The sequence below is a fragment of the Dunckerocampus dactyliophorus genome, chromosome 11 (assembly GCF_027744805.1).
Source record: "Dunckerocampus dactyliophorus isolate RoL2022-P2 chromosome 11, RoL_Ddac_1.1, whole genome shotgun sequence".
Taxonomy (NCBI): Eukaryota; Metazoa; Chordata; class Actinopteri; order Syngnathiformes; family Syngnathidae; genus Dunckerocampus; species Dunckerocampus dactyliophorus.
The window spans coordinates 13,345,560-13,370,660 of record NC_072829.1 but is presented as its reverse complement, the minus strand read 5'-3'; the positions used below and the strand labels follow the sequence as shown (position 1 = coordinate 13,370,660).

Sequence of the window (25,101 nt, the reverse complement as noted above, 5' to 3'; positions counted from 1 at the left end):
GTTGTCGTGGACTGCAGTGTCTCGACTGTTATGCCAGAAAGCACAAGTCTCATCCAAAGTGGAGGGAATGCTGGTGGCGTGGCATGCGTTCGTATGACTTCGATTGAACAGAAGTAAACAGGACGTGCTGTGAGTCTCTGTGGCGCAATCGGTCAGCGCGCTCGGCTGTTAACCGGGAGGCTGGTGGTTCGAGACCACCCAGGGATGCTATCTTGCACTTTGTGTCTTGTACAGCACTTGTGTTCTTCCCAATTGGCAAACTGTTTGTCGAGGACAACTTGCGCCACGCTTGCAGAATTTCCGTCATCCCTTTTTGGCCTGACGCAAAGTACTCCTAACAAATGCTGTTGGCGCCACTTTGCCAAGTGAACAGGAAAAGGCAAGATGTTCAAGCTCCACTGCTTGAGATGGTCAAAGTGCCTGTCTTGCAAACAGGAGCTGCTGGGTTGAAATCCCAGCAGTCCCGTGCTGTTCTTTCTATGACTCTTTCACAGGTAGTTTTCGAACCACATATCTGCGAATCCGAAATGTTGCGTTGCAGAAAACCCTAATATTACACAGAATTGGATTGCCTGCAAAGGAAATGCCGTTTTCAATTTGGACACGACACTACCGGGATTCAGGAAACAGACCATTTCAAATGGGGTCCAAACACTTTCACAGCCAGTTGTCAAAAGCACACTGCAGCTTGCCTTGTTTTATGCATTCGATCAGAACTCATGTTGATCAAGTCACAGACTGCTGTTTGTTTGCTCGCAAGTCCGTGGAAATGATTACAGACTTGGGAAACACGGAAAGTGCGGTTGAAAGCATAAGCATTTACAACAGCACCAGCCAGGATTATAAGCACGAGACCATGCAATGCTTCTTTGTTGCTGCAATTCACCTATGGCTCTGGGAGTGAAATCTATGCGTATAATTATCATTATTGTTATATAAAGAACCCACAGTGTAGAGGCCCTTTCACTTTGCCGTGTCGGTAGGCCCTGTGGGTGTTTTTGACAGGCATTGGTGGTTCAATGGTAGAATTCTCGTCTGCCACGCGGGAGATCAGGGTCCGATTCCCGGCCAATGCAACAGCGCGGCTTTTACACCTTTGATCCAGAGGTCATGTTGGAAAAAGTACAAAGACCGTTGTTGTGACAAAGGCAGGACCTCTGGATTACATCCGAAACGTAGCAGCCTTGACTACCTTAGACGTGAGTATCAGCAAAATTCTGTCAAAAGTGGGATTCTAACCCACACTTTGTTATATACAGCAACCTCAATGAGATCCCGTCAACCGTCCGGCCTCATTCGCCTGACTACTGGGTTTTAAATGGTATTGCTACACGCTGCTGTTTGTTTCCAGGTGAGTCCGCATGAATCATGATGTCCTTGTGTAATGTCGGCGTCACAGTTGAAAGCATAGGCATGGCATTTGTAACAACACCAGACAAGAGTATAGATCAAGAAAGCAACCGATGCTGTGTTGTTGCTGCAACTGACCTGTGCTCCGAACGGTGAAATGTGTCAAATTGTCAAATTTAGGTCGTGCTTCCTCCTTGGAGTATGTTTTATCCTTCATTCTGCTCATCACTATTAGCCGTCCAGTTTTAGAATTCCCGCCTGCCACCCGGGAGACCAGGTCCGATTCCACACCCGTGCATCCAGTCTCTTTTAATACATTTCATCAGAACTCATGTTGAAAAGGACAAAAGACATTTTCATGAAAGAGGGGTCAACTTAGGTCACTGGTTCATATCCGTATCGAAGGACAAAACATTTGGTTATTAATTTATGTCTGTCAAAGAGTCACAACAGTGTCTTTTCCGAAGGGACGCCACTTCCGAGTCGATGGCGTTTGACTTGATTCCCTGTCACATCGTCTGAAATTGACAAAATCAAAGTTCACTGGACAACGTGCACCAGATTGTTTTTCTGGGTATGCGGTGTCCGCTCTTTGTGATGTACCAACCTTTGTCGCAAAGTGTTTGAAGTGTACGGCTATGTCGTGTTGGTTAAAAATCCATCTGAGTTTCTCAGATAAACCTGAGACGTACAAGATGACAATGTTAGTGCGTCTGCTACTCTTTTCTTCGTCATCGTCAAAGTTTTACAAATGACAAGCTGAGGTAAGCACAGGTTTTGAGGGGATCTGTCAGATGCTTATGCTCTTTCTCTTTGGCATGTGGGCTGGTGGGAAGATTATCAGCTCACATTGGGTTATTATGTTATGTCTGTCCATAAAGAATCACAGCAGTGTCTTGCTGGAATCAGTTTTGACCCATGACAATGTCACCTATGAATTAACTTGCAATATCTAAACTGAACATGATACTGTAGGTTAAAATGTGTCGTACTCTGCCACAAGGTACTCGATAAGCAACAGTCACGCGGTGGACATTTGTGCTTGTTCCTGTCTTTTTTGCCAGAGGCACAGCAGCAAGACCTTCGATAGCTCAGTTGGAAGAGCGGAGGACTGTAGTGGCGCAGGCTGGCATCCTTAGGTCGCCGGTTCAAGTCCGGCTCGAAGGACGAACCGTTTGCTTATGTTATGTCTGTCAGGAAAGAATAGCGGCAGTGTCATGTCCCAAAGAACTCCACTTACCAGTCGATGGAGTTTGACTTGATTCCGTGTCACGCATTCTGAAATAGGCAGCCTCAAAACTTCTGAGTGCAGGAGACTGGTGAAAGTGTGTCACGTCATAAAGTTCTTCTCATCATGCATAGGTAAGAATACTACAGACTGTACAAGACAATCTGACAAAAGAGCCCAAGTTGCCACGCACACGTCAAGATACTGCCCCTTGGTGGTCTCGAACCAACAACCTCTCGGTTAACAGATGAGCGTTGACGGGCCGACCAAAACAAGAGCAGAGATCAAGAAAGGAACCAGTGCTGCGTTGCTGCTGCAATTCACCCGTGCTTGTATGGTGTATATTCATCGAATTGTCCAAAGTTTCGTTTCACTTGCTCTTTGCACTTTTATCCTTCAGTCTGTTCATTGTGGGCATTAGTGGTTCACTTTTACAATTCTTGCCTGGGTCCAATTGCAGACCAATGCACTCTGTCTCTTTTAATAAATTTAATCAGAACTCATGTTGAAGAAGGACAAAGCCATTTTCGTGAGAAGCGCAAGACCCCTGATTCGTACCCAGAAAGTACTTTGCGCTCATCAAAACTAAAGCTGTTGTCGTGGACTGCAGTGTCTCGACTGTTATGCCAGAAAGCACAAGTCTCATCCAAAGTGGAGGGAATGCTGGTGGCGTGGCATGCGTTCGTATGACTTCGATTGAACAGAAGTAAACAGGACGTGCTGTGAGTCTCTGTGGCGCAATCGGTCAGCGCGCTCGGCTGTTAACCGGGAGGCTGGTGGTTCGAGACCACCCAGGGACGCTATCTTGCACTTTGTGTCTTGTACAGCACTTGTGTTCTTCCCAATTGGCAAACTGTTTGTCGAGGACAACTTGCGCCACGCTTGCAGAATTTCCGTCATCCCTTTTTGGCCTGACGCAAAGTACTCCTAACAAATGCTGTTGGCGCCACTTTGCCAAGTGAACAGGAAAAGGCAAGATGTTCAAGCTCCACTGCTTGAGATGGTCAAAGTGCCTGTCTTGCAAACAGGAGCTGCTGGGTTGAAATCCCAGCAGTCCCGTGCTGTTCTTTCTATGACTCTTTCACAGCTAGTTTTCGAACCACATATCTGCGAATCCGAAATGTTGCGTTGCAGAAAACCCTAATATTACACAGAATTGGATTGCCTGCAAAGGAAATGCCGTTTTCAATTTGGACACGACACTACCGGGATTCAGGAAACAGACCATTTCAAATGGGGTCCAAACACTTTCACAGCCAGTTGTCAAAAGCACACTGCAGCTTGCCTTGTTTTATGCATTCGATCAGAACTCATGTTGATCAAGTCACAGACTGCTGTTTGTTTGCTCGCAAGTCCGTGGAAATGATTACAGACTTGGGAAACACGGAAAGTGCGGTTGAAAGCATAAGCATTTACAACAGCACCAGCCAGGATTATAAGCACGAGACCATGCAATGCTTCTTTGTTGCTGCAATTCACCTATGGCTCTGGGAGTGAAATCTATGCGTATAATTATCATTATTGTTATATAAAGAACCCACAGTGTAGAGGCCCTTTCACTTTGCCGTGTCGGTAGGCCCTGTGGGTGTTTTTGACAGGCATTGGTGGTTCAATGGTAGAATTCTCGTCTGCCACGCGGGAGATCAGGGTCCGATTCCCGGCCAATGCAACAGCGCGGCTTTTACACCTTTGATCCAGAGGTCATGTTGGAAAAAGTACAAAGACCGTTGTTGTGACAAAGGCAGGACCTCTGGATTACATCCGAAACGTAGCAGCCTTGACTACCTTAGACGTGAGTATCAGCAAAATTCTGTCAAAAGTGGGATTCTAACCCACACTTTGTTATATACAGCAACCTCAATGAGATCCCGTCAACCGTCCGGCCTCATTCGCCTGACTACTGGGTTTTAAATGGTATTGCTACACGCTGCTGTTTGTTTCCAGGTGAGTCCGCATGAATCATGATGTCCTTGTGTAATGTCGGCGTCACAGTTGAAAGCATAGGCATGGCATTTGTAACAACACCAGACAAGAGTATAGATCAAGAAAGCAACCGATGCTGTGTTGTTGCTGCAACTGACCTGTGCTCCGAACGGTGAAATGTGTCAAATTGTCAAATTTAGGTCGTGCTTCCTCCTTGGAGTATGTTTTATCCTTCATTCTGCTCATCACTATTAGCCGTCCAGTTTTAGAATTCCCGCCTGCCACCCGGGAGACCAGGTCCGATTCCACACCCGTGCATCCAGTCTCTTTTAATACATTTCATCAGAACTCATGTTGAAAAGGACAAAAGACATTTTCATGAAAGAGGGGTCAACTTAGGTCACTGGTTCATATCCGTATCGAAGGACAAAACATTTGGTTATTAATTTATGTCTGTCAAAGAGTCACAACAGTGTCTTTTCCGAAGGGACGCCACTTCCGAGTCGATGGCGTTTGACTTGATTCCCTGTCACATCGTCTGAAATTGACAAAATCAAAGTTCACTGGACAACGTGCACCAGATTGTTTTTCTGGGTATGCGGTGTCCGCTCTTTGTGATGTACCAACCTTTGTCGCAAAGTGTTTGAAGTGTACGGCTATGTCGTGTTGGTTAAAAATCCATCTGAGTTTCTCAGATAAACCTGAGACGTACAAGATGACAATGTTAGTGCGTCTGCTACTCTTTTCTTCGTCATCGTCAAAGTTTTACAAATGACAAGCTGAGGTAAGCACAGGTTTTGAGGGGATCTGTCAGATGCTTATGCTCTTTCTCTTTGGCATGTGGGCTGGTGGGAAGATTATCAGCTCACATTGGGTTATTATGTTATGTCTGTCCATAAAGAATCACAGCAGTGTCTTGCTGGAATCAGTTTTGACCCATGACAATGTCACCTATGAATTAACTTGCAATATCTAAACTGAACATGATACTGTAGGTTAAAATGTGTCGTACTCTGCCACAAGGTACTCGATAAGCAACAGTCACGCGGTGGACATTTGTGCTTGTTCCTGTCTTTTTTGCCAGAGGCACAGCAGCAAGACCTTCGATAGCTCAGTTGGAAGAGCGGAGGACTGTAGTGGCGCAGGCTGGCATCCTTAGGTCGCCGGTTCAAGTCCGGCTCGAAGGACGAACCGTTTGCTTATGTTATGTCTGTCAGGAAAGAATAGCGGCAGTGTCATGTCCCAAAGAACTCCACTTACCAGTCGATGGAGTTTGACTTGATTCCGTGTCACGCATTCTGAAATAGGCAGCCTCAAAACTTCTGAGTGCAGGAGACTGGTGAAAGTGTGTCACGTCATAAAGTTCTTCTCATCATGCATAGGTAAGAATACTACAGACTGTACAAGACAATCTGACAAAAGAGCCCAAGTTGCCACGCACACGTCAAGATACTGCCCCTTGGTGGTCTCGAACCAACAACCTCTCGGTTAACAGATGAGCGTTGACGGGCCGACCAAAACAAGAGCAGAGATCAAGAAAGGAACCAGTGCTGCGTTGCTGCTGCAATTCACCCGTGCTTGTATGGTGTATATTCATCGAATTGTCCAAAGTTTCGTTTCACTTGCTCTTTGCACTTTTATCCTTCAGTCTGTTCATTGTGGGCATTAGTGGTTCACTTTTACAATTCTTGCCTGGGTCCAATTGCAGACCAATGCACTCTGTCTCTTTTAATAAATTTAATCAGAACTCATGTTGAAGAAGGACAAAGCCATTTTCGTGAGAAGCGCAAGACCCCTGATTCGTACCCAGAAAGTACTTTGCGCTCATCAAAACTAAAGCTGTTGTCGTGGACTGCAGTGTCTCGACTGTTATGCCAGAAAGCACAAGTCTCATCCAAAGTGGAGGGAATGCTGGTGGCGTGGCATGCGTTCGTATGACTTCGATTGAACAGAAGTAAACAGGACGTGCTGTGAGTCTCTGTGGCGCAATCGGTCAGCGCGCTCGGCTGTTAACCGGGAGGCTGGTGGTTCGAGACCACCCAGGGACGCTATCTTGCACTTTGTGTCTTGTACAGCACTTGTGTTCTTCCCAATTGGCAAACTGTTTGTCGAGGACAACTTGCGCCACGCTTGCAGAATTTCCGTCATCCCTTTTTGGCCTGACGCAAAGTACTCCTAACAAATGCTGTTGGCGCCACTTTGCCAAGTGAACAGGAAAAGGCAAGATGTTCAAGCTCCACTGCTTGAGATGGTCAAAGTGCCTGTCTTGCAAACAGGAGCTGCTGGGTTGAAATCCCAGCAGTCCCGTGCTGTTCTTTCTATGACTCTTTCACAGCTAGTTTTCGAACCACATATCTGCGAATCCGAAATGTTGCGTTGCAGAAAACCCTAATATTACACAGAATTGGATTGCCTGCAAAGGAAATGCCGTTTTCAATTTGGACACGACACTACCGGGATTCAGGAAACAGACCATTTCAAATGGGGTCCAAACACTTTCACAGCCAGTTGTCAAAAGCACACTGCAGCTTGCCTTGTTTTATGCATTCGATCAGAACTCATGTTGATCAAGTCACAGACTGCTGTTTGTTTGCTCGCAAGTCCGTGGAAATGATTACAGACTTGGGAAACACGGAAAGTGCGGTTGAAAGCATAAGCATTTACAACAGCACCAGCCAGGATTATAAGCACGAGACCATGCAATGCTTCTTTGTTGCTGCAATTCACCTATGGCTCTGGGAGTGAAATCTATGCGTATAATTATCATTATTGTTATATAAAGAACCCACAGTGTAGAGGCCCTTTCACTTTGCCGTGTCGGTAGGCCCTGTGGGTGTTTTTGACAGGCATTGGTGGTTCAATGGTAGAATTCTCGTCTGCCACGCGGGAGATCAGGGTCCGATTCCCGGCCAATGCAACAGCGCGGCTTTTACACCTTTGATCCAGAGGTCATGTTGGAAAAAGTACAAAGACCGTTGTTGTGACAAAGGCAGGACCTCTGGATTACATCCGAAACGTAGCAGCCTTGACTACCTTAGACGTGAGTATCAGCAAAATTCTGTCAAAAGTGGGATTCTAACCCACACTTTGTTATATACAGCAACCTCAATGAGATCCCGTCAACCGTCCGGCCTCATTCGCCTGACTACTGGGTTTTAAATGGTATTGCTACACGCTGCTGTTTGTTTCCAGGTGAGTCCGCATGAATCATGATGTCCTTGTGTAATGTCGGCGTCACAGTTGAAAGCATAGGCATGGCATTTGTAACAACACCAGACAAGAGTATAGATCAAGAAAGCAACCGATGCTGTGTTGTTGCTGCAACTGACCTGTGCTCCGAACGGTGAAATGTGTCAAATTGTCAAATTTAGGTCGTGCTTCCTCCTTGGAGTATGTTTTATCCTTCATTCTGCTCATCACTATTAGCCGTCCAGTTTTAGAATTCCCGCCTGCCACCCGGGAGACCAGGTCCGATTCCACACCCGTGCATCCAGTCTCTTTTAATACATTTCATCAGAACTCATGTTGAAAAGGACAAAAGACATTTTCATGAAAGAGGGGTCAACTTAGGTCACTGGTTCATATCCGTATCGAAGGACAAAACATTTGGTTATTAATTTATGTCTGTCAAAGAGTCACAACAGTGTCTTTTCCGAAGGGACGCCACTTCCGAGTCGATGGCGTTTGACTTGATTCCCTGTCACATCGTCTGAAATTGACAAAATCAAAGTTCACTGGACAACGTGCACCAGATTGTTTTTCTGGGTATGCGGTGTCCGCTCTTTGTGATGTACCAACCTTTGTCGCAAAGTGTTTGAAGTGTACGGCTATGTCGTGTTGGTTAAAAATCCATCTGAGTTTCTCAGATAAACCTGAGACGTACAAGATGACAATGTTAGTGCGTCTGCTACTCTTTTCTTCGTCATCGTCAAAGTTTTACAAATGACAAGCTGAGGTAAGCACAGGTTTTGAGGGGATCTGTCAGATGCTTATGCTCTTTCTCTTTGGCATGTGGGCTGGTGGGAAGATTATCAGCTCACATTGGGTTATTATGTTATGTCTGTCCATAAAGAATCACAGCAGTGTCTTGCTGGAATCAGTTTTGACCCATGACAATGTCACCTATGAATTAACTTGCAATATCTAAACTGAACATGATACTGTAGGTTAAAATGTGTCGTACTCTGCCACAAGGTACTCGATAAGCAACAGTCACGCGGTGGACATTTGTGCTTGTTCCTGTCTTTTTTGCCAGAGGCACAGCAGCAAGACCTTCGATAGCTCAGTTGGAAGAGCGGAGGACTGTAGTGGCGCAGGCTGGCATCCTTAGGTCGCCGGTTCAAGTCCGGCTCGAAGGACGAACCGTTTGCTTATGTTATGTCTGTCAGGAAAGAATAGCGGCAGTGTCATGTCCCAAAGAACTCCACTTACCAGTCGATGGAGTTTGACTTGATTCCGTGTCACGCATTCTGAAATAGGCAGCCTCAAAACTTCTGAGTGCAGGAGACTGGTGAAAGTGTGTCACGTCATAAAGTTCTTCTCATCATGCATAGGTAAGAATACTACAGACTGTACAAGACAATCTGACAAAAGAGCCCAAGTTGCCACGCACACGTCAAGATACTGCCCCTTGGTGGTCTCGAACCAACAACCTCTCGGTTAACAGATGAGCGTTGACGGGCCGACCAAAACAAGAGCAGAGATCAAGAAAGGAACCAGTGCTGCGTTGCTGCTGCAATTCACCCGTGCTTGTATGGTGTATATTCATCGAATTGTCCAAAGTTTCGTTTCACTTGCTCTTTGCACTTTTATCCTTCAGTCTGTTCATTGTGGGCATTAGTGGTTCACTTTTACAATTCTTGCCTGGGTCCAATTGCAGACCAATGCACTCTGTCTCTTTTAATAAATTTAATCAGAACTCATGTTGAAGAAGGACAAAGCCATTTTCGTGAGAAGCGCAAGACCCCTGATTCGTACCCAGAAAGTACTTTGCGCTCATCAAAACTAAAGCTGTTGTCGTGGACTGCAGTGTCTCGACTGTTATGCCAGAAAGCACAAGTCTCATCCAAAGTGGAGGGAATGCTGGTGGCGTGGCATGCGTTCGTATGACTTCGATTGAACAGAAGTAAACAGGACGTGCTGTGAGTCTCTGTGGCGCAATCGGTCAGCGCGCTCGGCTGTTAACCGGGAGGCTGGTGGTTCGAGACCACCCAGGGACGCTATCTTGCACTTTGTGTCTTGTACAGCACTTGTGTTCTTCCCAATTGGCAAACTGTTTGTCGAGGACAACTTGCGCCACGCTTGCAGAATTTCCGTCATCCCTTTTTGGCCTGACGCAAAGTACTCCTAACAAATGCTGTTGGCGCCACTTTGCCAAGTGAACAGGAAAAGGCAAGATGTTCAAGCTCCACTGCTTGAGATGGTCAAAGTGCCTGTCTTGCAAACAGGAGCTGCTGGGTTGAAATCCCAGCAGTCCCGTGCTGTTCTTTCTATGACTCTTTCACAGCTAGTTTTCGAACCACATATCTGCGAATCCGAAATGTTGCGTTGCAGAAAACCCTAATATTACACAGAATTGGATTGCCTGCAAAGGAAATGCCGTTTTCAATTTGGACACGACACTACCGGGATTCAGGAAACAGACCATTTCAAATGGGGTCCAAACACTTTCACAGCCAGTTGTCAAAAGCACACTGCAGCTTGCCTTGTTTTATGCATTCGATCAGAACTCATGTTGATCAAGTCACAGACTGCTGTTTGTTTGCTCGCAAGTCCGTGGAAATGATTACAGACTTGGGAAACACGGAAAGTGCGGTTGAAAGCATAAGCATTTACAACAGCACCAGCCAGGATTATAAGCACGAGACCATGCAATGCTTCTTTGTTGCTGCAATTCACCTATGGCTCTGGGAGTGAAATCTATGCGTATAATTATCATTATTGTTATATAAAGAACCCACAGTGTAGAGGCCCTTTCACTTTGCCGTGTCGGTAGGCCCTGTGGGTATTTTTGACAGGCATTGGTGGTTCAATGGTAGAATTCTCGCCTGCCACGCGGGAGATCCGGGTCCGATTCCCGGCCAATGCAACAGCGCGGCTTTTACACCTTTGATCCAGAGGTCATGTTGGAAAAAGTACAAAGACCTTTGTTGTGACAAAGGCAGGACCTCTGGATTACATCCGAAACGTAGCAGCCTTGACTACCTTAGACGTGAGTATCAGCAAAATTCTGTCAAAAGTGGGATTCTAACCCACACTTTGTTATATACAGCAACCTCAATGAGATCCCGTCAACCGTCCGGCCTCATTCGCCTGACTACTGGGTTTTAAATGGTATTGCTACACGCTGCTGTTTGTTTCCAGGTGAGTCCGCATGAATCATGATGTCCTTGTGTAATGTCGGCGTCACAGTTGAAAGCATAGGCATGGCATTTGTAACAACACCAGACAAGAGTATAGATCAAGAAAGCAACCGATGCTGTGTTGTTGCTGCAACTGACCTGTGCTCCGAACGGTGAAATGTGTCAAATTGTCAAATTTAGGTCGTGCTTCCTCCTTGGAGTATGTTTTATCCTTCATTCTGCTCATCACTATTAGCCGTCCAGTTTTAGAATTCCCGCCTGCCACCCGGGAGACCAGGTCCGATTCCACACCCGTGCATCCAGTCTCTTTTAATACATTTCATCAGAACTCATGTTGAAAAGGACAAAAGACATTTTCATGAGAGAGGGGTCAACTTAGGTCACTGGTTCATATCCGTATCGAAGGACAAAACATTTGGTTATTAATTTATGTCTGTCAAAGAGTCACAACAGTGTCTTTTCCGAAGGGACGCCACTTCCGAGTCGATGGAGTTTGACTTGATTCCCTGTCACATCGTCTGAAATTGACAAAATCAAAGTTCACTGGACAACGTGCACCAGATTGTTTTTCTGGGTATGCGGTGTCCGCTCTTTGTGATGTACCAACCTTTGTCGCAAAGTGTTTGAAGTGTACGGCTATGTCGTGTTGGTTAAAAATCCATCTGAGTTTCTCAGATAAACCTGAGACGTACAAGATGACAATGTTAGTGCGTCTGCTACTCTTTTCTTCGTCATCGTCAAAGTTTTACAAATGACAAGCTGAGGTAAGCACAGGTTTTGAGGGGATCTGTCAGATGCTTATGCTCTTTCTCTTTGGCATGTGGGCTGGTGGGAAGATTATCAGCTCACATTGGGTTATTATGTTTTGTCTGTCCATAAAGAATCACAGCAGTGTCTTGCTGGAATCAGTTTTGACCCATGACAATGTCACCTATGAATTAACTTGCAATATCTAAACTGAAAATGATACTGTAGGTTAAAATGTGTCGTACTCTGCCACAAGGTACTCGATAAGCAACAGTCACGCGGTGGACATTTGTGCTTGTTCCTGTCTTTTTTGCCAGAGGCACAGCAGCAAGACCTTCGATAGCTCAGTTGGAAGAGCGGAGGACTGTAGTGGCGCAGGCTGGCATCCTTAGGTCGCCGGTTCAAGTCCGGCTCGAAGGACGAACCGTTTGCTTATGTTATGTCTGTCAGGAAAGAATAGCGGCAGTGTCATGTCCCAAAGAACTCCACTTACCAGTCGATGGAGTTTGACTTGATTCCGTGTCACGCATTCTGAAATAGGCAGCCTCAAAACTTCTGAGTGCAGGAGACTGGTGAAAGTGTGTCACGTCATAAAGTTCTTCTCATCATGCATAGGTAAGAATACTACAGACTGTACAAGACAATCTGACAAAAGAGCCCAAGTTGCCACGCACACGTCAAGATACTGCCCCTTGGTGGTCTCGAACCAACAACCTCTCGGTTAACAGATGAGCGTTGACGGGCCGACCAAAACAAGAGCAGAGATCAAGAAAGGAACCAGTGCTGCGTTGCTGCTGCAATTCACCCGTGCTTGTATGGTGTATATTCATCGAATTGTCCAAAGTTTCGTTTCACTTGCTCTTTGCACTTTTATCCTTCAGTCTGTTCATTGTGGGCATTAGTGGTTCACTTTTACAATTCTTGCCTGGGTCCAATTGCAGACCAATGCACTCTGTCTCTTTTAATAAATTTAATCAGAACTCATGTTGAAGAAGGACAAAGCCATTTTCGTGAGAAGCGCAAGACCCCTGATTCGTACCCAGAAAGTACTTTGCGCTCATCAAAACTAAAGCTGTTGTCGTGGACTGCAGTGTCTCGACTGTTATGCCAGAAAGCACAAGTCTCATCCAAAGTGGAGGGAATGCTGGTGGCGTGGCATGCGTTCGTATGACTTCGATTGAACAGAAGTAAACAGGACGTGCTGTGAGTCTCTGTGGCGCAATCGGTCAGCGCGCTCGGCTGTTAACCGGGAGGCTGGTGGTTCGAGACCACCCAGGGACGCTATCTTGCACTTTGTGTCTTGTACAGCACTTGTGTTCTTCCCAATTGGCAAACTGTTTGTCGAGGACAACTTGCGCCACGCTTGCAGAATTTCCGTCATCCCTTTTTGGCCTGACGCAAAGTACTCCTAACAAATGCTGTTGGCGCCACTTTGCCAAGTGAACAGGAAAAGGCAAGATGTTCAAGCTCCACTGCTTGAGATGGTCAAAGTGCCTGTCTTGCAAACAGGAGCTGCTGGGTTGAAATCCCAGCAGTCCCGTGCTGTTCTTTCTATGACTCTTTCACAGCTAGTTTTCGAACCACATATCTGCGAATCCGAAATGTTGCGTTGCAGAAAACCCTAATATTACACAGAATTGGATTGCCTGCAAAGGAAATGCCGTTTTCAATTTGGACACGACACTACCGGGATTCAGGAAACAGACCATTTCAAATGGGGTCCAAACACTTTCACAGCCAGTTGTCAAAAGCACACTGCAGCTTGCCTTGTTTTATGCATTCGATCAGAACTCATGTTGATCAAGTCACAGACTGCTGTTTGTTTGCTCGCAAGTCCGTGGAAATGATTACAGACTTGGGAAACACGGAAAGTGCGGTTGAAAGCATAAGCATTTACAACAGCACCAGCCAGGATTATAAGCACGAGACCATGCAATGCTTCTTTGTTGCTGCAATTCACCTATGGCTCTGGGAGTGAAATCTATGCGTATAATTATCATTATTGTTATATAAAGAACCCACAGTGTAGAGGCCCTTTCACTTTGCCGTGTCGGTAGGCCCTGTGGGTATTTTTGACAGGCATTGGTGGTTCAATGGTAGAATTCTCGCCTGCCACGCGGGAGATCCGGGTCCGATTCCCGGCCAATGCAACAGCGCGGCTTTTACACCTTTGATCCAGAGGTCATGTTGGAAAAAGTACAAAGACCTTTGTTGTGACAAAGGCAGGACCTCTGGATTACATCCGAAACGTAGCAGCCTTGACTACCTTAGACGTGAGTATCAGCAAAATTCTGTCAAAAGTGGGATTCTAACCCACACTTTGTTATATACAGCAACCTCAATGAGATCCCGTCAACCGTCCGGCCTCATTCGCCTGACTACTGGGTTTTAAATGGTATTGCTACACGCTGCTGTTTGTTTCCAGGTGAGTCCGCATGAATCATGATGTCCTTGTGTAATGTCGGCGTCACAGTTGAAAGCATAGGCATGGCATTTGTAACAACACCAGACAAGAGTATAGATCAAGAAAGCAACCGATGCTGTGTTGTTGCTGCAACTGACCTGTGCTCCGAACGGTGAAATGTGTCAAATTGTCAAATTTAGGTCGTGCTTCCTCCTTGGAGTATGTTTTATCCTTCATTCTGCTCATCACTATTAGCCGTCCAGTTTTAGAATTCCCGCCTGCCACCCGGGAGACCAGGTCCGATTCCACACCCGTGCATCCAGTCTCTTTTAATACATTTCATCAGAACTCATGTTGAAAAGGACAAAAGACATTTTCACGAGAGAGGGGTCAACTTAGGTCACTGGTTCATATCCGTATCGAAGGACAAAACATTTGGTTATTAATTTATGTCTGTCAAAGAGTCACAACAGTGTCTTTTCCGAAGGGACGCCACTTCCGAGTCGATGGAGTTTGACTTGATTCCCTGTCACATCGTCTGAAATTGACAAAATCAAAGTTCACTGGACAACGTGCACCAGATTGTTTTTCTGGGTATGCGGTGTCCGCTCTTTGTGATGTACCAACCTTTGTCGCAAAGTGTTTGAAGTGTACGGCTATGTCGTGTTGGTTAAAAATCCATCTGAGTTTCTCAGATAAACCTGAGACGTACAAGATGACAATGTTAGTGCGTCTGCTACTCTTTTCTTCGTCATCGTCAAAGTTTTACAAATGACAAGCTGAGGTAAGCACAGGTTTTGAGGGGATCTGTCAGATGCTTATGCTCTTTCTCTTTGGCATGTGGGCTGGTGGGAAGATTATCAGCTCACATTGGGTTATTATGTTTTGTCTGTCCATAAAGAATCACAGCAGTGTCTTGCTGGAATCAGTTTTGACCCATGACAATGTCACCTATGAATTAACTTGCAATATCTAAACTGAAAATGATACTGTAGGTTAAAATGTGTCGTACTCTGCCACAAGGTACTCGATAAGCAACAGTCACGCGGTGGACATTTGTGCTTGTTCCTGTCTTTTTTGCCAGAGGCACAGCAGCAAGACCTTCGATAGCTCAGTTGGAAGAGCGGAGGACTGTAGTGGCGCAGGCTGGCATCCTTAGGTCGCCGGTTCAAGTCCGGCTCGAAGGACGAACCGTTTGCTTATGTTATGTCTGTCAGGAAAGAATAGCGGCAGTGTCATGTCCCAAAGAACTCCACTTACCAGTCGATGGAGTTTGACTTGATTCCGTGTCACGCATTCTGAAATAGGCAGCCTCAAAACTTCTGAGTGCAGGAGACTGGTGAAAGTGTGTCACGTCATAAAGTTCTTCTCATCATGCATAGGTAAGAATACTACAGACTGTACAAGACAATCTGACAAAAGAGCCCAAGTTGCCACGCACACGTCAAGATACTGCCCCTTGGTGGTCTCGAACCAACAACCTCTCGGTTAACAGATGAGCGTTGACGGGCCGACCAAAACAAGAGCAGAGATCAAGAAAGGAACCAGTGCTGCGTTGCTGCTGCAATTCACCCGTGCTTGTATGGTGTATATTCATCGAATTGTCCAAAGTTTCGTTTCACTTGCTCTTTGCACTTTTATCCTTCAGTCTGTTCATTGTGGGCATTAGTGGTTCACTTTTACAATTCTTGCCTGGGTCCAATTGCAGACCAATGCACTCTGTCTCTTTTAATAAATTTAATCAGAACTCATGTTGAAGAAGGACAAAGCCATTTTCATGAGAAGCGCAAGACCCCTGATTCGTACCCAGAAAGTACTTTGCGCTCATCAAAACTAAAGCTGTTGTCGTGGACTGCAGTGTCTCGACTGTTATGCCAGAAAGCACAAGTCTCATCCAAAGTGGAGGGAATGCTGGTGGCGTGGCATGCGTTCGTATGACTTCGATTGAACAGAAGTAAACAGGATGTGCTGTGAGTCTCTGTGGCGCAATCGGTCAGCGCGCTCGGCTGTTAACCGGGAGGCTGGTGGTTCGAGACCACCCAGGGACGCTATCTTGCACTTTGTGTCTTGTACAGCACTTGTGTTCTTCCCAATTGGCAAACTGTTTGTCGAGGACAACTTGCGCCACGCTTGCAGAATTTCCGTCATCCCTTTTTGGCCTGACGCAAAGTACTCCTAACAAATGCTGTTGGCGCCACTTTGCCAAGTGAACAGGAAAAGGCAAGATGTTCAAGCTCCACTGCTTGAGATGGTCAAAGTGCCTGTCTTGCAAACAGGAGCTGCTGGGTTGAAATCCCAGCAGTCCCGTGCTGTTCTTTCTATGACTCTTTCACAGCTAGTTTTCGAACCACATATCTGCGAATCCGAAATGTTGCGTTGCAGAAAACCCTAATATTACACAGAATTGGATTGCCTGCAAAGGAAATGCCGTTTTCAATTTGGACACGACACTACCGGGATTCAGGAAACAGACCATTTCAAATGGGGTCCAAACACTTTCACAGCCAGTTGTCAAAAGCACACTGCAGCTTGCCTTGTTTTATGCATTCGATCAGAACTCATGTTGATCAAGTCACAGACTGCTGTTTGTTTGCTCGCAAGTCCGTGGAAATGATTACAGACTTGGGAAACACGGAAAGTGCGGTTGAAAGCATAAGCATTTACAACAGCACCAGCCAGGATTATAAGCACGAGACCATGCAATGCTTCTTTGTTGCTGCAATTCACCTATGGCTCTGGGAGTGAAATCTATGCGTATAATTATCATTATTGTTATATAAAGAACCCACAGTGTAGAGGCCCTTTCACTTTGCCGTGTCGGTAGGCCCTGTGGGTATTTTTGACAGGCATTGGTGGTTCAATGGTAGAATTCTCGCCTGCCACGCGGGAGATCCGGGTCCGATTCCCGGCCAATGCAACAGCGCGGCTTTTACACCTTTGATCCAGAGGTCATGTTGGAAAAAGTACAAAGACCTTTGTTGTGACAAAGGCAGGACCTCTGGATTACATCCGAAACGTAGCAGCCTTGACTACCTTAGACGTGAGTATCAGCAAAATTCTGTCAAAAGTGGGATTCTAACCCACACTTTGTTATATACAGCAACCTCAATGAGATCCCGTCAACCGTCCGGCCTCATTCGCCTGACTACTGGGTTTTAAATGGTATTGCTACACGCTGCTGTTTGTTTCCAGGTGAGTCCGCATGAATCATGATGTCCTTGTGTAATGTCGGCGTCACAGTTGAAAGCATAGGCATGGCATTTGTAACAACACCAGACAAGAGTATAGATCAAGAAAGCAACCGATGCTGTGTTGTTGCTGCAACTGACCTGTGCTCCGAACGGTGAAATGTGTCAAATTGTCAAATTTAGGTCGTGCTTCCTCCTTGGAGTATGTTTTATCCTTCATTCTGCTCATCACTATTAGCCGTTCAGTTTTAGAATTCCCGCCTGCCACCCGGGAGACCAGGTCCGATTCCACACCCGTGCATCCAGTCTCTTTTAATACATTTCATCAGAACTCATGTTGAAAAGGACAAAAGACATTTTCACGAGAGAGGGGTCAACTTAGGTCACTGGTTCATATCCGTATCGAAGGACAAAACATTTGGTTATTAATTTATGTCTGTCAAAGAGTCACAACAGTGTCTTTTCCGAAGGGACGCCACTTCCGAGTCGATGGAGTTTGACTTGATTCCCTGTCACATCGTCTGAAATTGACAAAATCAAAGTTCACTGGACAACGTGCACCAGATTGTTTTTCTGGGTATGCGGTGTCCGCTCTTTGTGATGTACCAACCTTTGTCGCAAAGTGTTTGAAGTGTACGGCTATGTCGTGTTGGTTAAAAATCCATCTGAGTTTCTCAGATAAACCTGAGACGTACAAGATGACAATGTTAGTGCGTCTGCTACTCTTTTCTTCGTCATCGTCAAAGTTTTACAAATGACAAGCTGAGGTAAGCACAGGTTTTGAGGGGATCTGTCAGATGCTTATGCTCTTTCTCTTTGGCATGTGGGCTGGTGGGAAGATTATCAGCTCACATTGGGTTATTATGTTTTGTCTGTCCATAAAGAATCACAGCAGTGTCTTGCTGGAATCAGTTTTGACCCATGACAATGTCACCTATGAATTAACTTGCAATATCTAAACTGAAAATGATACTGTAGGTTAAAATGTGTCGTACTCTGCCACAAGGTACTCGATAAGCAACAGTCACGCGGTGGACATTTGTGCTTGTTCCTGTCTTTTTTGCCAGAGGCACAGCAGCAAGACCTTCGATAGCTCAGTTGGAAGAGCGGAGGACTGTAGTGGCGCAGGCTGGCATCCTTAGGTCGCCGGTTCAAGTCCGGCTCGAAGGACGAACCGTTTGCTTATGTTATGTCTGTCAGGAAAGAATAGCGGCAGTGTCATGTCCCAAAGAACTCCACTTACCAGTCGATGGAGTTTGACTTGATTCCGTGTCACGCATTCTGAAATAGGCAGCCTCAAAACTTCTGAGTGCAGGAGACTGGTGAAAGTGTGTCACGTCATAAAGTTCTTCTCATCATGCATAGGTAAGAATACTACAGACTGTACAAGACAATCTGACAAAAGAGCCCAAGTTGCCACGCACACGTCAAGATACTGCCCCTTGGTGGTCTCGAACCAACAACCTCTCGGTTAACAGATGAGCGTTGACGGGCCGACCAAAACAAGAGCAGAGATCAAGAAAGGAACCAGTGCTGCGTTGCTGCTGCAATTCACCCGTGCTTGTATGGTGTATATTCATCGAATTGTCCAAAGTTTCGTTTCACTTGCTCTTTGCACTTTTATCCTTCAGTCTGTTCATTGTGGGCATTAGTGGTTCACTTTTACAATTCTTGCCTGGGTCCAATTGCAGACCAATGCACTCTGTCTCTTTTAATAAATTTAATCAGAACTCATGTTGAAGAAGGACAAAGCCATTTTCATGAGAAGCGCAAGACCCCTGATTCGTACCCAGAAAGTACTTTGCGCTCATCAAAACTAAAGCTGTTGTCGTGGACTGCAGTGTCTCGACTGTTATGCCAGAAAGCACAAGTCTCATCCAAAGTGGAGGGAATGCTGGTGGCGTGGCATGCGTTCGTATGACTTCGATTGAACAGAAGTAAACAGGACGTGCTGTGAGTCTCTGTGGCGCAATCGGTCAGCGCGCTCGGCTGTTAACCGGGAGGCTGGTGGTTCGAGACCACCCAGGGACGCTATCTTGCACTTTGTGTCTTGTACAGCACTTGTGTTCTTCCCAATTGGCAAACTGTTTGTCGAGGACAACTTGCGCCACGCTTGCAGAATTTCCGTCATCCCTTTTTGGCCTGACGCAAAGTACTCCTAACAAATGCTGTTGGCGCCACTTTGCCAAGTGAACAGGAAAAGGCAAGATGTTCAAGCTCCACTGCTTGAGATGGTCAAAGTGCCTGTCTTGCAAACAGGAGCTGCTGGGTTGAAATCCCAGCAGTCCCGTGCTGTTCTTTCTATGACTCTTTCACAGCTAGTTTTCGAACCACATATCTGCGAATCCGAAATGTTGCGTTGCAGAAAACCCTAATATTACACAGAATTGGATTGCCTGCAAAGGAAATGCCGTTTTCAATTTGGACACGACACTACCGGGATTCAGGAAACAGACCATTTCAAATGGGGTCCAAACACTTTCACAGCCAGTTGTCAAAAGCACACTGCAGCTTGCCTTGTTTTATGCATTCGATCAGAACTCATGTTGATCAAGTCACAGACTGCTGTTTGTTTGCTCGCAAGTCCGTGGAAATGATTACAGACTTGGGAAACACGGAAAGTGCGGTTGAAAGCATAAGCATTTACAACAGCACCAGCCAGGATTATAAGCACGAGACCATGCAATGCTTCTTTGTTGCTGCAATTCACCTATGGCTCTGGGAGTGAAATCTATGCGTATAATTATCATTATTGTTATATAAAGAACCCACAGTGTAGAGGCCCTTTCACTTTGCCGTGTCGGTAGGCCCTGTGGGTATTTTTGACAGGCATTGGTGGTTCAATGGTAGAATTCTCGCCTGCCACGCGGGAGATCCGGGTCCGATTCCCGGCCAATGCAACAGCGCGGCTTTTACACCTTTGATCCAGAGGTCATGTTGGAAAAAGTACAAAGACCTTTGTTGTGACAAAGGCAGGACCTCTGGATTACATCCGAAACGTAGCAGCCTTGACTACCTTAGACGTGAGTATCAGCAAAATTCTGTCAAAAGTGGGATTCTAACCCACACTTTGTTATATACAGCAACCTCAATGAGATCCCGTCAACCGTCCGGCCTCATTCGCCTGACTACTGGGTTTTAAATGGTATTGCTACACGCTGCTGTTTGTTTCCAGGTGAGTCCGCATGAATCATGATGTCCTTGTGTAATGTCGGCGTCACAGTTGAAAGCATAGGCATGGCATTTGTAACAACACCAGACAAGAGTATAGATCAAGAAAGCAACCGATGCTGTGTTGTTGCTGCAACTGACCTGTGCTCCGAACGGTGAAATGTGTCAAATTGTCAAATTTAGGTCGTGCTTCCTCCTTGGAGTATGTTTTATCCTTCATTCTGCTCATCACTATTAGCCGTCCAGTTTTAGAATTCCCGCCTGCCACCCGGGAGACCAGGTCCGATTCCACACCCGTGCATCCAGTCTCTTTTAATACATTTCATCAGAACTCATGTTGAAAAGGACAAAAGACATTTTCACGAGAGAGGGGTCAACTTAGGTCACTGGTTCATATCCGTATCGAAGGACAAAACATTTGGTTATTAATTTATGTCTGTCAAAGAGTCACAACAGTGTCTTTTCCGAAGGGACGCCACTTCCGAGTCGATGGAGTTTGACTTGATTCCCTGTCACATCGTCTGAAATTGACAAAATCAAAGTTCACTGGACAACGTGCACCAGATTGTTTTTCTGGGTATGCGGTGTCCGCTCTTTGTGATGTACCAACCTTTGTCGCAAAGTGTTTGAAGTGTACGGCTATGTCGTGTTGGTTAAAAATCCATCTGAGTTTCTCAGATAAACCTGAGACGTACAAGATGACAATGTTAGTGCGTCTGCTACTCTTTTCTTCGTCATCGTCAAAGTTTTACAAATGACAAGCTGAGGTAAGCACAGGTTTTGAGGGGATCTGTCAGATGCTTATGCTCTTTCTCTTTGGCATGTGGGCTGGTGGGAAGATTATCAGCTCACATTGGGTTATTATGTTTTGTCTGTCCATAAAGAATCACAGCAGTGTCTTGCTGGAATCAGTTTTGACCCATGACAATGTCACCTATGAATTAACTTGCAATATCTAAACTGAAAATGATACTGTAGGTTAAAATGTGTCGTACTCTGCCACAAGGTACTCGATAAGCAACAGTCACGCGGTGGACATTTGTGCTTGTTCCTGTCTTTTTTGCCAGAGGCACAGCAGCAAGACCTTCGATAGCTCAGTTGGAAGAGCGGAGGACTGTAGTGGCGCAGGCTGGCATCCTTAGGTCGCCGGTTCAAGTCCGGCTCGAAGGACGAACCGTTTGCTTATGTTATGTCTGTCAGGAAAGAATAGCGGCAGTGTCATGTCCCAAAGAACTCCACTTACCAGTCGATGGAGTTTGACTTGATTCCGTGTCACGCATTCTGAAATAGGCAGCCTCAAAACTTCTGAGTGCAGGAGACTGGTGAAAGTGTGTCACGTCATAAAGTTCTTCTCATCATGCATAGGTAAGAATACTACAGACTGTACAAGACAATCTGACAAAAGAGCCCAAGTTGCCACGCACACGTCAAGATACTGCCCCTTGGTGGTCTCGAACCAACAACCTCTCGGTTAACAGATGAGCGTTGACGGGCCGACCAAAACAAGAGCAGAGATCAAGAAAGGAACCAGTGCTGCGTTGCTGCTGCAATTCACCCGTGCTTGTATGGTGTATATTCATCGAATTGTCCAAAGTTTCGTTTCACTTGCTCTTTGCACTTTTATCCTTCAGTCTGTTCATTGTGGGCATTAGTGGTTCACTTTTACAATTCTTGCCTGGGTCCAATTGCAGACCAATGCACTCTGTCTCTTTTAATAAATTTAATCAGAACTCATGTTGAAGAAGGACAAAGCCATTTTCATGAGAAGCGCAAGACCCCTGATTCGTACCCAGAAAGTACTTTGCGCTCATCAAAACTAAAGCTGTTGTCGTGGACTGCAGTGTCTCGACTGTTATGCCAGAAAGCACAAGTCTCATCCAAAGTGGAGGGAATGCTGGTGGCGTGGCATGCGTTCGTATGACTTCGATTGAACAGAAGTAAACAGGACGTGCTGTGAGTCTCTGTGGCGCAATCGGTCAGCGCGCTCGGCTGTTAACCGGGAGGCTGGTGGTTCGAGACCACCCAGGGACGCTATCTTGCACTTTGTGTCTTGTACAGCACTTGTGTTCTTCCCAATTGGCAAACTGTTTGTCGAGGACAACTTGCGCCACGCTTGCAGAATTTCCGTCATCCCTTTTTGGCCTGACGCAAAGTACTCCTAACAAATGCTGTTGGCGCCACTTTGCCAAGTGAACAGGAAAAGGCAAGATGTTCAAGCTCCACTGCTTGAGATGGTCAAAGTGCCTGTCTTGCAAACAGGAGCTGCTGGGTTGAAATCCCAGCAGTCCCGTGCTGTTCTTTCTATGACTCTTTCACAGCTAGTTTTCGAACCACATATCTGCGAATCCGAAATGTTGCGTTGCAGAAAACCCTAATATTACACAGAATTGGATTGCCTGCAAAGGAAATGCCGTTTTCAATTTGGACACGACACTACCGGGATTCAGGAAACAGACCATTTCAAATGGGGTCCAAACACTTTCACAGCCAGTTGTCAAAAGCACACTGCAGCTTGCCTTGTTTTATGCATTCGATCAGAACTCATGTTGATCAAGTCACAGACTGCTGTTTGTTTGCTCGCAAGTCCGTGGAAATGATTACAGACTTGGGAAACACGGAAAGTGCGGTTGAAAGCATAAGCATTTACAACAGCACCAGCCAGGATTATAAGCACGAGACCATGCAATGCTTCTTTGTTGCTGCAATTCACCTATGGCTCTGGGAGTGAAATCTATGCGTATAATTATCATTATTGTTATATAAAGAACCCACAGTGTAGAGGCCCTTTCACTTTGCCGTGTCGGTAGGCCCTGTGGGTATTTTTGACAGGCATTGGTGGTTCAATGGTAGAATTCTCGCCTGCCACGCGGGAGATCCGGGTCCGATTCCCGGCCAATGCAACAGCGCGGCTTTTACACCTTTGATCCAGAGGTCATGTTGGAAAAAGTACAAAGACCTTTGTTGTGACAAAGGCAGGACCTCTGGATTACATCCGAAACGTAGCAGCCTTGACTACCTTAGACGTGAGTATCAGCAAAATTCTGTCAAAAGTGGGATTCTAACCCACACTTTGTTATATACAGCAACCTCAATGAGATCCCGTCAACCGTCCGGCCTCATTCGCCTGACTACTGGGTTTTAAATGGTATTGCTACACGCTGCTGTTTGTTTCCAGGTGAGTCCGCATGAATCATGATGTCCTTGTGTAATGTCGGCGTCACAGTTGAAAGCATAGGCATGGCATTTGTAACAACACCAGACAAGAGTATAGATCAAGAAAGCAACCGATGCTGTGTTGTTGCTGCAACTGACCTGTGCTCCGAACGGTGAAATGTGTCAAATTGTCAAATTTAGGTCGTGCTTCCTCCTTGGAGTATGTTTTATCCTTCATTCTGCTCATCACTATTAGCCGTCCAGTTTTAGAATTCCCGCCTGCCACCCGGGAGACCAGGTCCGATTCCACACCCGTGCATCCAGTCTCTTTTAATACATTTCATCAGAACTCATGTTGAAAAGGACAAAAGACATTTTCACGAGAGAGGGGTCAACTTAGGTCACTGGTTCATATCCGTATCGAAGGACAAAACATTTGGTTATTAATTTATGTCTGTCAAAGAGTCACAACAGTGTCTTTTCCGAAGGGACGCCACTTCCGAGTCGATGGAGTTTGACTTGATTCCCTGTCACATCGTCTGAAATTGACAAAATCAAAGTTCACTGGACAACGTGCACCAGATTGTTTTTCTGGGTATGCGGTGTCCGCTCTTTGTGATGTACCAACCTTTGTCGCAAAGTGTTTGAAGTGTACGGCTATGTCGTGTTGGTTAAAAATCCATCTGAGTTTCTCAGATAAACCTGAGACGTACAAGATGACAATGTTAGTGCGTCTGCTACTCTTTTCTTCGTCATCGTCAAAGTTTTACAAATGACAAGCTGAGGTAAGCACAGGTTTTGAGGGGATCTGTCAGATGCTTATGCTCTTTCTCTTTGGCATGTGGGCTGGTGGGAAGATTATCAGCTCACATTGGGTTATTATGTTTTGTCTGTCCATAAAGAATCACAGCAGTGTCTTGCTGGAATCAGTTTTGACCCATGACAATGTCACCTATGAATTAACTTGCAATATCTAAACTGAAAATGATACTGTAGGTTAAAATGTGTCGTACTCTGCCACAAGGTACTCGATAAGCAACAGTCACGCGGTGGACATTTGTGCTTGTTCTTGTCTTTTTTGCCAGAGGCACAGCAGCAAGACCTTCGATAGCTCAGTTGGAAGAGCGGAGGACTGTAGTGGCGCAGGCTGGCATCCTTAGGTCGCCGGTTCAAGTCCGGCTCGAAGGACGAACCGTTTGCTTATGTTATGTCTGTCAGGAAAGAATAGCGGCAGTGTCATGTCCCAAAGAACTCCACTTACCAGTCGATGGAGTTTGACTTGATTCCGTGTCACGCATTCTGAAATAGGCAGCCTCAAAACTTCTGAGTGCAGGAGACTGGTGAAAGTGTGTCACGTCATAAAGTTCTTCTCATCATGCATAGGTAAGAATACTACAGACTGTACAAGACAATCTGACAAAAGAGCCCAAGTTGCCACGCACACGTCAAGATACTGCCCCTTGGTGGTCTCGAACCAACAACCTCTCGGTTAACAGATGAGCGTTGACGGGCCGACCAAAACAAGAGCAGAGATCAAGAAAGGAACCAGTGCTGCGTTGCTGCTGCAATTCACCC

At 45.9% G+C, this 25,101-nt stretch overlaps 24 non-coding genes across 24 annotated transcripts; all 24 read left to right on the top strand.

Moving 5' to 3' along the window:
* The first annotated feature begins 133 nt into the window (after positions 1-133).
* Positions 134-207, top strand: trnan-guu (transfer RNA asparagine (anticodon GUU)). Its single transcript has one exon. It is a non-coding gene; the product is annotated as a tRNA-Asn (tRNA).
* A 798-nt stretch (positions 208-1,005) lies between these two features.
* trnag-gcc (transfer RNA glycine (anticodon GCC)) lies at positions 1,006-1,076 on the top strand. Its single transcript has one exon. It is a non-coding gene; the product is annotated as a tRNA-Gly (tRNA).
* A 1,354-nt stretch (positions 1,077-2,430) lies between these two features.
* trnay-gua (transfer RNA tyrosine (anticodon GUA)) lies at positions 2,431-2,517 on the top strand. Its single transcript is given in 2 exon segments — positions 2,431-2,467; positions 2,482-2,517. It is a non-coding gene; the product is annotated as a tRNA-Tyr (tRNA).
* A 787-nt stretch (positions 2,518-3,304) lies between these two features.
* On the top strand, positions 3,305-3,378 carry trnan-guu (transfer RNA asparagine (anticodon GUU)). Its single transcript has one exon. It is a non-coding gene; the product is annotated as a tRNA-Asn (tRNA).
* A 798-nt stretch (positions 3,379-4,176) lies between these two features.
* Positions 4,177-4,247, top strand: trnag-gcc (transfer RNA glycine (anticodon GCC)). Its single transcript has one exon. It is a non-coding gene; the product is annotated as a tRNA-Gly (tRNA).
* Positions 4,248-5,601: 1,354 nt separating this feature from the next.
* Positions 5,602-5,688, top strand: trnay-gua (transfer RNA tyrosine (anticodon GUA)). The gene is given in 2 exon segments: positions 5,602-5,638; positions 5,653-5,688. It is a non-coding gene; the product is annotated as a tRNA-Tyr (tRNA).
* Positions 5,689-6,475: 787 nt separating this feature from the next.
* Positions 6,476-6,549, top strand: trnan-guu (transfer RNA asparagine (anticodon GUU)). The gene has a single exon. It is a non-coding gene; the product is annotated as a tRNA-Asn (tRNA).
* Positions 6,550-7,347: 798 nt separating this feature from the next.
* On the top strand, positions 7,348-7,418 carry trnag-gcc (transfer RNA glycine (anticodon GCC)). The gene has a single exon. It is a non-coding gene; the product is annotated as a tRNA-Gly (tRNA).
* Positions 7,419-8,772: 1,354 nt separating this feature from the next.
* On the top strand, positions 8,773-8,859 carry trnay-gua (transfer RNA tyrosine (anticodon GUA)). The gene is given in 2 exon segments: positions 8,773-8,809; positions 8,824-8,859. It is a non-coding gene; the product is annotated as a tRNA-Tyr (tRNA).
* A 787-nt stretch (positions 8,860-9,646) lies between these two features.
* On the top strand, positions 9,647-9,720 carry trnan-guu (transfer RNA asparagine (anticodon GUU)). The gene has a single exon. It is a non-coding gene; the product is annotated as a tRNA-Asn (tRNA).
* Positions 9,721-10,518: 798 nt separating this feature from the next.
* Positions 10,519-10,589, top strand: trnag-gcc (transfer RNA glycine (anticodon GCC)). Its single transcript has one exon. It is a non-coding gene; the product is annotated as a tRNA-Gly (tRNA).
* A 1,354-nt stretch (positions 10,590-11,943) lies between these two features.
* trnay-gua (transfer RNA tyrosine (anticodon GUA)) lies at positions 11,944-12,030 on the top strand. Its single transcript is given in 2 exon segments — positions 11,944-11,980; positions 11,995-12,030. It is a non-coding gene; the product is annotated as a tRNA-Tyr (tRNA).
* Positions 12,031-12,817: 787 nt separating this feature from the next.
* trnan-guu (transfer RNA asparagine (anticodon GUU)) lies at positions 12,818-12,891 on the top strand. Its single transcript has one exon. It is a non-coding gene; the product is annotated as a tRNA-Asn (tRNA).
* A 798-nt stretch (positions 12,892-13,689) lies between these two features.
* On the top strand, positions 13,690-13,760 carry trnag-gcc (transfer RNA glycine (anticodon GCC)). Its single transcript has one exon. It is a non-coding gene; the product is annotated as a tRNA-Gly (tRNA).
* A 1,354-nt stretch (positions 13,761-15,114) lies between these two features.
* trnay-gua (transfer RNA tyrosine (anticodon GUA)) lies at positions 15,115-15,201 on the top strand. The gene is given in 2 exon segments: positions 15,115-15,151; positions 15,166-15,201. It is a non-coding gene; the product is annotated as a tRNA-Tyr (tRNA).
* A 787-nt stretch (positions 15,202-15,988) lies between these two features.
* Positions 15,989-16,062, top strand: trnan-guu (transfer RNA asparagine (anticodon GUU)). The gene has a single exon. It is a non-coding gene; the product is annotated as a tRNA-Asn (tRNA).
* A 798-nt stretch (positions 16,063-16,860) lies between these two features.
* On the top strand, positions 16,861-16,931 carry trnag-gcc (transfer RNA glycine (anticodon GCC)). Its single transcript has one exon. It is a non-coding gene; the product is annotated as a tRNA-Gly (tRNA).
* A 1,354-nt stretch (positions 16,932-18,285) lies between these two features.
* On the top strand, positions 18,286-18,372 carry trnay-gua (transfer RNA tyrosine (anticodon GUA)). The gene is given in 2 exon segments: positions 18,286-18,322; positions 18,337-18,372. It is a non-coding gene; the product is annotated as a tRNA-Tyr (tRNA).
* Positions 18,373-19,159: 787 nt separating this feature from the next.
* On the top strand, positions 19,160-19,233 carry trnan-guu (transfer RNA asparagine (anticodon GUU)). Its single transcript has one exon. It is a non-coding gene; the product is annotated as a tRNA-Asn (tRNA).
* Positions 19,234-20,031: 798 nt separating this feature from the next.
* Positions 20,032-20,102, top strand: trnag-gcc (transfer RNA glycine (anticodon GCC)). Its single transcript has one exon. It is a non-coding gene; the product is annotated as a tRNA-Gly (tRNA).
* Positions 20,103-21,456: 1,354 nt separating this feature from the next.
* On the top strand, positions 21,457-21,543 carry trnay-gua (transfer RNA tyrosine (anticodon GUA)). Its single transcript is given in 2 exon segments — positions 21,457-21,493; positions 21,508-21,543. It is a non-coding gene; the product is annotated as a tRNA-Tyr (tRNA).
* A 787-nt stretch (positions 21,544-22,330) lies between these two features.
* trnan-guu (transfer RNA asparagine (anticodon GUU)) lies at positions 22,331-22,404 on the top strand. The gene has a single exon. It is a non-coding gene; the product is annotated as a tRNA-Asn (tRNA).
* A 798-nt stretch (positions 22,405-23,202) lies between these two features.
* On the top strand, positions 23,203-23,273 carry trnag-gcc (transfer RNA glycine (anticodon GCC)). The gene has a single exon. It is a non-coding gene; the product is annotated as a tRNA-Gly (tRNA).
* Positions 23,274-24,627: 1,354 nt separating this feature from the next.
* trnay-gua (transfer RNA tyrosine (anticodon GUA)) lies at positions 24,628-24,714 on the top strand. Its single transcript is given in 2 exon segments — positions 24,628-24,664; positions 24,679-24,714. It is a non-coding gene; the product is annotated as a tRNA-Tyr (tRNA).
* Positions 24,715-25,101: the final 387 nt, after the last annotated feature.